The sequence below is a fragment of the Urocitellus parryii genome, chromosome 7 (assembly GCF_045843805.1).
Source record: "Urocitellus parryii isolate mUroPar1 chromosome 7, mUroPar1.hap1, whole genome shotgun sequence".
NCBI classification, from domain to species: Eukaryota; Metazoa; Chordata; class Mammalia; order Rodentia; family Sciuridae; genus Urocitellus; species Urocitellus parryii.
Window position 1 is genome coordinate 46,046,585 of NC_135537.1, and position 8,722 is coordinate 46,055,306.

At 33.4% G+C, this 8,722-nt stretch overlaps 1 protein-coding gene across 1 annotated transcript in view; it reads left to right on the plus strand.

The window, feature by feature from the left end:
• Mmp16 (matrix metallopeptidase 16) overlaps window positions 1-8,722 on the plus strand; it is a 241,952-nt gene that overhangs the window by 185,555 nt on the left and 47,675 nt on the right. The gene's annotated exons all lie outside the window — the stretch shown is intronic.

Here is an 8,722-nt window from a genome sequence, read left to right on the forward strand (position 1 = left end):
ATGTCTCCTCAACATACCAATTTCATTTCCTTTTGAAACATACTTGGGACTGGAATTGCTGGATCATATAATAGTTCTATTTTTGATTTTTTTTAAGGAGCTTCCATATGGTCTTACATATGGCTATACTAATTTACATTTCCACCAGTGCTGTGTAACAGTTTCCTTTTCACCACATCCTCACCAGCACTTTTTATCTTTAGTGAGGTTTTGTTTGTTTGTTTTATTTTGTTTTGTTTTACAATTGCCATTCTTACTTGGGTAAGGTGATACATCACTGTCCTTTTGATTTGCTTTTGAAGGTGATAGTAAGAATGCAGTGAGATGAAACTTGTATGTCTCTCTAGATCTGTTGCCAATTTTTTGATCAGGTGTTTTGTTTGATTTTGTTTTGCCATTGAGTTTTTTTTAATTCCCTATATACTTGGGTATTACCTCCTTGTTGAAAATAGTTTGCAAATATTTGTATCATTCTCTAGGTTGCTTTCTCTGCTAAATAGAAGCCTTTAAATTTGATTTAATCCAAATTTTCTTTTTTTTTCTTTCATTCTTTCTTTCTTTTTTATTCTGTCATCTCCTATGCTTTGGTCTTATCCACAAAATTAACGTATATTCCAATGTCCTGAAGGGGTTTCCCTGTGTTATTCCCTAGTTAGCATCACAGTTCCATGTCCTGCATTTAGGTCTTTAATCCACTTTGACTTGATTTTTATAACTGGTGACAGATAGAGGTCCAGTTTCATTATTCTTCATGTGCATCTCCTATTGTTCCAGCACCATTTGTTGATAAAGAATGTGCCTTCCCTAATGTGTATTCTTAGTACCTTTGTTAAAAATTAATTGGCTGCATTTATATCAGTTTACTCCAGGTTCTCTATTCTGCTTCATTGGCCTCTGTGTCTGTTTTGATGGCTACCACATGGTTTCAATTACTACTGCTTTATAATATAGTTTGAAGCTAGGTAGTGTAATGTTTCCAGCTGAACTTTAGGATTATTTCTTCTAGTTGTGTGAAGAAAGTCATTGATATTTCAATAGAGATTGCATTGAATTGATAAATTTCTTTGGGAAAATTTGATAAATTTTTTTTATCATTTATATATCAATCTAGTTTCCCTATTCCCTATTGTATACATGAACAAAGTATCAAATAGAAGTTCCCAACTAAAATATATGGTTACAAATAAGAAGATTGTTTAAAAAAAACTTGCAATTTATTAAACATGCATGTAAGGATATTTTCTCCAAATCCTTATGGGTATTTATGAGAGATTTGTTTTTGTTTTACATCTCTTTTGCACAAAGAAATGATATGGAAATTATTATATTAAGGAGTATATGGAAAATAGTAACCAATATGTACTCTTTTTTTATCTGTTAATTTGAGGAATACTGTTGTGTTTAAGAAAATATACTAGGTTACAATAGGAACAGCCAAGCCTAAACTTTGGCCACCTATATGACCAGAACCCACTGTCAAGCTGAGTTTCCCCATCTGTAAGAGAAAAACCTTTGTTAAGATCTCAATGTTGCTACCCTTAAAGAGCTTATAATCCAAGGAACAAATATGCATATATAACCTAAGAAGAACAAGACAAGTAAAATTACATAGGTATTATATGCAAAAAAAAGTAGAGTGGTTCAATAAGAACATATAAATTTTTGTTTTATGTATGTTTTTAAAACCTGCTCAGTAAGATCCAGTGAGGCTTTTCAGAAGAAGGGTTGCTTGAGCTGGCTGTGAGCTGTCCTGATTCCTATATGAGAAACAACATATTCTGTTGAAAAGACATCTGAGCTAAAAGTCAGGAGACATGATTTTTAGTGTCTGGATATTTTTACCTTAATGAGAATTTCAGTTTGGGGACTCTACATTTCTCATGCTCAATCAGGGTAAATAAGGATAGCTGTGTTATACCTCTCACAATGAGGCAAAGTGTGTGAAAAGCACTGAAATGTTTCAAAACAGCCCAACTGATGTGGACTTTGTCATCGTTGGCACAAATTTTAGAGTGAATTTTTTTTTTAACGTATGACACCTCTGTCAGTTTTATACTTTTCAGTCTCATTAAGTAAGTTTATGTTTTATTGAAGGGTTTAGCTGTCCTAAATATTAAGTTTCTGGAGACTGAAACTTAGCAATATAATTAATATCAGTGGTATACAAAACTGGAAAGTATAACAAATTTAAGTCAAGTCTGGGATTTAAATTTTAATAAAAATTTTAAAGTAATTCCATTTTCCCACCCTTGTTAGCTTTTATTTGAAGAGCTTTCATAATGAATAAAATGTTTCTTATGTTCCGTTTATACTTGATCAAAGCCAAAAGATTGAGAAGTGATCCTATATTCTTTTTAGGACATGTACATAGAAGCTGCGTGTTGTGAACTGTTCCCTGAGTTAGATTTCCTTAAAATAATTCATTATAAATATATCATTCATTTCACAAAATTTAAGGAAAAATAATTGATAATATGATAATACATGAAAATATATTTCACTATTATTATGGTAGTTAAGATAAATAACTCATTAAGAATCTTTATATACATATATAATTCAGAGAGTGAGAATAAAATAGTAATTGTACAATTCAGTCAGCTTTAAAAGATTTTCACCATTTTAGATATAATTTTCCATACCTTTTTATAGACATTATCCATCTCTTCTGTTTTTTAATTTGTGTATTTGTAAAAATAATTTTCATAATATTATATTTGGATTTGCCTTCAAAAGTGTCAAACTAGAGTGGGTCATGTTGAGACTAGTCACTAAAGTTATTTTATGCTTTGCTTTCCTCCTTTCCAAAGTCAATGAATATTAAGTATTTCCATCGAAGCATTTGGCTTTACATATTTTTTTTAAATCTGTAATAGCATTCTTTACCTTTGAAATAAATACTTGCTATTTTGGCATTTCCCAAAGAGAGGTCTGTCTGGCCCTTGCCCTTACAAGAGGTAAGCTGTGTGGTAACTGATAGGAGTGTCTTTGTTTAGGGAAGGGACTTGTCATACTGGATCTTAGGGTGGATCCGCCACACACAATTGTCTTAGAGACTAGCAGCACCAGAAAACCAACCATGTGATTTAAGGTGGATCACATAGTCTATGTTCACATAGAGACAGTGTGGGCTATCAATCAATCATGATAATATAATGAGCATCCAATAAAAACTCTGAACAATAAAATTCAGGTGAGCATGTCTACATGAGAACATTTGTGGATATTGTCTCAAATTGATAAAAGGACTGTAACAGACCCATCCTGAGAACAATGGAACCTTCTCCCACTGACCACAATGAATCTCTTCCTTTAACTGATTTTTTTTTCTTCTTTTTGTCTGCATTCCTTCCATATAATGAACCATGAATGAAATAGTTTTCAGTGGTTTCTTTGTGACTAACAGATTATGAAACCCAAGAATGGCTTTGTGAATCCCCCAAACTTGGGGTTGGTTTCAGAAGCAAGGTCAGTCTTAGGTGGTCTCTTTCCTCTAACTTGGTAGTTGGACCCTAATGCAATATAGTTGGTATCAGAAGTTTTGTTAGACTTAGCAATGTTGAAGACTGTGGCCCAATCCTCACAGGTCTGCCAACTCTGGGTACTTGCCACCATCCATATCACCCAAATTTCCTCAACTTGGTTGAAAGTTCCACTTTTTTCATTTGAATACCTATTTTTTTAATTAAATAATCTTTAATATATCATCTTTTTTTCCTAGTAATTTGTCTTCAATCTGAGTAATTTAGAAGTTTATGGATTTCCTTAACATCAATCTCAGTTTCAGGTTAGGGTGATAAGGAGAGAGCATTCTATGTCCCAAATTTTTGGTCTTTTTCTTTTTAACAGAAGATTTCTGTTCCTATTCTTAGTAAAATGCTTGAGTAGGATGAATCTGTACATAGAAAATATTCTTGACAAATCATTTAATGAGGATAAATATGGCTTTCATAAATTATTTTACCTTCCAAATAATTCAAGTTTAAACTGAAATCATAAAACATTTCTGTGATTAAGTACATAAAACTCATGTCAAGAAAATTTAAAAGGACCAACTTTCTAATAGAGATTACCGAAAGGACTATTGCAGGTGACCTCAGATATTTTAAAAATCTGCGGCAGGAAGGGGCACATTTTGAATAGGTGTAGAGGTAGAACTAAAACCAACATTAGGGAAGCAAATTTTGCCTCAGAAATGCCTTTCCTCTCAATGAAATTGTCACTGCAGAGGCACTATACTCAAATTTCAGAGTCTGAGGGAAGCAGCTTCCACTGGATGTAATAAATGAAATGTGATCACTTCTAATATTTCAATGTTAGAATGTGAAGTGTTAGAATATTTTCTCAGGTTCCCAATGATGGATGAGTCTAGCTGGGAAACCTAATAAAATTAAAACATACACACTCATATAGCTCCATATTTAGACAATGTTTGCTAGAAGAGGGTGTGACTTTCACGTGAGACTTGTGTATTTGATGAATTCCATCAGTCTCCACATGCCTGCCGAGAAAGCCTTTAATCAATCTTTCTGACAGCTCCTGTCTCTGGACATAACACTCTGTCTGGCAGGAAATTATATTCCTAAGGACTCAGATGATAGACCAAGAACTTAAATTCCTTGTTTTTTGAACTTGTTGTAGTTTTTGTTGGTGTTGTTGTTTATTTTTAAAACACCCCAAGACAAAAAACAAAAATGGAGAACCAAGGAACCAGAAAATGAAATGCTGTACTTATTCAAAATACTGTCATTGTTATTGCCACCTGAATTTGCAGTAAGACTACTGAAGTGCTGACTTTATTTTAATACCATGTGACCATGTAAAATTTTTTAAAAGTTATTTTTAAAAGTATGATCAGAGATCCATAAATCAATGATCAAAAACTCTTGTGGCTAGCCAGTTTTTATTTCAAAAATCCGAATTTCTTTTTATTTCAGCAGAGTAATTCAATGCATAATATCCTCATAGGGTCCAGAGAAACACCCTACAATTGAACCATTAATGTTTTCAGTTAATATTTCTTTGGTGAAACTTATAATATTCCAATAATGAGAGTAGTCCTAAATGTGCTAGTATAAGTTCATGAGATCTTCTGCCAAGTAAGTTCGTGCTAAACTCAAGAAACATCTTTCTTTTTTTTAAGCTCTCTAGATTTTAGAATTGTAGATCAGGATTGTACACTTATTCAATAAATATTGACAAACAATGTACAGAAAACATTTCGATTATTTTCCTCTGCAGTATTTTAGGAATAGCATTACAAAGTGTTTCAAAATCTTGTGAGGTACAAAAAGGTCTTGTGTGCTCAAAATTTGAACAAGTTATATTGGTTTTCTTAGACTGCTGTGTTTTTTGTTGCTCCAGTCCCAGTGCCTAGCATAGAGGATGGCTTCTGGAAGTAGGAGGGGGGAAAAAAGGTATTTATTAGATGAACTCATTCTAGATAATCAGTGGTTTACAAATCTTTTGAATGCTTGGCTAATAACTTGATGAGGATATTCAGGAAAACATTCTCAGGGACACCTTTACATTGTCATAGGATGATTAGATAATCAGGCATAGATTCAAGTTTATAGGTTGTACTCAGTTTTGAAGTATGTTATTTATGAGAGTAGGACATCACTTTATGAAACAATATTCACTAATTAACCATGAGAGTTTTTTATTGTTGCTACTCATGTTTCGAATATTTCAAGTATCAATAGGATACTTCTTGTGAATGACTCAGTAATTTTTATTGGAGTGGGAAACTTGTCAGCTCACCCTATCTTAGTCTGTTTCCTGTTGGTTTAAAAGGACATCTGAGACTGAGACATTTATAAAGAAAAAGAGGTTTATGTAGCTCACAGTTCTAGTGACAGGGAAACTCCAGGTAGGGTGGCAGAATCTGGAGAGGGCCTCCTGCTACATCATAACATGGCACATGGCATCACATGGCAGGAGCAGGGTGGCACATCTGAACAAAGGAGCCAACTCACTTTATAATAACCTGCTTTTGCAAAATGTAATCCAGTAGTACAAAAAGACATGGATCCTTCTTAAAGGTGTGTCTTCTAATGTTGCTGCTACCTTGCCAACCAAATTTCAACATGAATTTTGGCAGGGACAAACTGCATCCAAACTATAGCACCCTTATTTTCACTGCAATTTTATGCTCGAAATGAAAGAGGCACTCAAATGTCTTGTGTGTATGGGGAGCTAAAGACTGAGACATGAACAGCTTGCTCTAATGCACACAAGACTGAAGCCAGAAGATAGAATCAAAACCAGAGTCCAAGGCTTATACTGAGGACTCCCTGCAACGCTATTTTGACATACCCTGCTAGTGAACAAAATAAATTAAAAAAAAAATAAAAATAAAATAAAAAACTCTCTGCACATTTTAGTTTATCTGTAATTATAATAATAAAAATCATAACGTTGCAAAAAGTTAAGTCAATTTTCACAGCAAAATTAATAGTATTTTAAATGACTTTTAGCAAATTGTTGCCTTCTTTTCCTCCATACCACTAAGCATGGCCAGTAGTAAAATTTGAATGTACTGTAAAATCTGTGGAGCTTTGCCTTTTATTTTTATACCTAATCAACTCTGTCTATAATTTTGTAACTGTGCAGCCCACCCTGAATTACCGTTGCAAGCTATACGCATTAATAATATGGAAACTACTAGGAATGAAATAAACCTTTGAAAGTGGTTAAGAAGGCCAGAGAAAGAAAACTGAAATCCTCTTGACAAGCAGCTTCTAAAGCTGCTGACATTCCTTTAAAGGACTTTTTCATGTTGGCTCACAGAGAGGCTTTGCATAACACACCAAGTAAAACCTATTAAGTGCTGCTGCAGTACAAGGGACTAACAGTTTTTCAAGAGACTGGAAAGAAAATGGACAAACTTTCCTACTGCTGACATTTCAGTTTGAAACTGTGCTTTTGAAGGGCTGGGTGGGGGAAACAAAGACATCACTTCTTTGGAGACATGCTGCGGGTCCATATCTGCCTCTCTCATTCCCTTGAGAGCTGTGTTTCAACATCATAAATATTTTGTAAAATACTTTACAAATTATAAAAATAAACCCATCTTTTAAACTCTGTGCTATATAAACTAAAGAACAGTTGAAACACAGCAAGACACATTCTTCTGTGTATCTCACATTTTGTAATTCTGGTCAGTAAATGATTTTGAAAGTAAAGCCATCGCTTATCTTACTTGGCATATGAAAGAATGTAAGAACTGATTTTTACAGTTAACAATATCATTAGTTAATTTTGTTGTGTTTTTTTTTACTCTCCTAAAAATATCAATAATTTCAGATAATTATAGTTAATTTTTTTTATAAATTAGCCTACAAATTAACAATAACACAAATAATCTTAAATCATTTTGGTGGTTAATGTTCATCAGTGGAATTTGTAGTTATCTAGCATTTATTTGTTATTTTCAAGAATTCTGTTGAACTATGAACAAGACACTGCCATGGAATAGTTATTTTTAAAGGTAAAGCATGTTTGGGAAAAAGTAAATGAATATAATTATCCCATATTAAAAATATACTACAGTACTTCCCCAAGAACACACAGTGTGTGGTTATGTTACATGTGAAATAAAGAGTTCTTTCTGTTATTTCCAGTAATACACTCCACCCTGGTCTAAGCCCAAAACAGACCCACCTTATACTAAATAAATGTGTGGCATATCATAATAATGTGAGAATTCAATGTCGATTTTGGGCAAACTCTGATATATCATGTAGAGATTGTTTTGTTAAAGGTCTTTAATTATGAATTCTAAACATGAAAACACTTATAGTATTGTTGAAATTGCTAGTATATATATGAAAATAAAAAAGGAAAATACCACTTAAGATTGTGCTTTATGTCCCAGTATAAGCAGGACACTACTAAAACAGGGCAGAAAGCCTCAGCATTTGTAATCCTCCCACCTAGCCAAAGCCTAAAATGATTGCTATTAAGAAGGCTACTTGGGGGTTTTTAAAATGACAACAAGAACACGTGTGATTATTCTCTTTACTCTATGTTTTAACTTTTTAAATTAAATTTAATTGAAATTTCATTTATAATTAAGTACAAAGAACAACCCAAATCTAGAAATCAAACAATATAAGATAGTGTAATTCAGAATTGCACTGTCTTATCTCAATTGCATTGAGATGTTAAAAATGGCCAAGAAAGGCTAGGGTATAGGTTAGAGGTAGAATCCATGTTTAGCATGTCGAAGTCCTTGGGTTCAATCCTCTGCACCCAAAAACAAAACAAAAGAAATGGCCAGCAAGTGAACCAGCTCATATCCAGCAAGTGGGATTAGCAGTGTTTTAAGATCTAATCCTTGGGTTTATGGGCCTCCAGTGATTTGGACTCATAAAGACTCAGTCAGCTTACCAAATTCACAAAATTGGATGAAGCATAAGCTAAAAAGGTAACATCAGTTATAGTGACAGTAATTATCAAGATAAACATGGATTATTTATGCTTAAGAGAATTCTGGATCATAAACCACATTATACTCAGAAGGCTACTTCTGAAACAGACAAGCTTAATGGTATCCCTAGAACCAATCACAGTTGGATAGTCCACTGGTCCCAGTGATATTGTTAGCCATGGTTAAAAATTGTACATGGGGCTTGTGTTAAGGTTTCAAGACATATACTCTCCTGGGCACTAAGAAAGTCCCTGACCAAAGTCTGATTTTTGTGCACTTTCTTCTAGA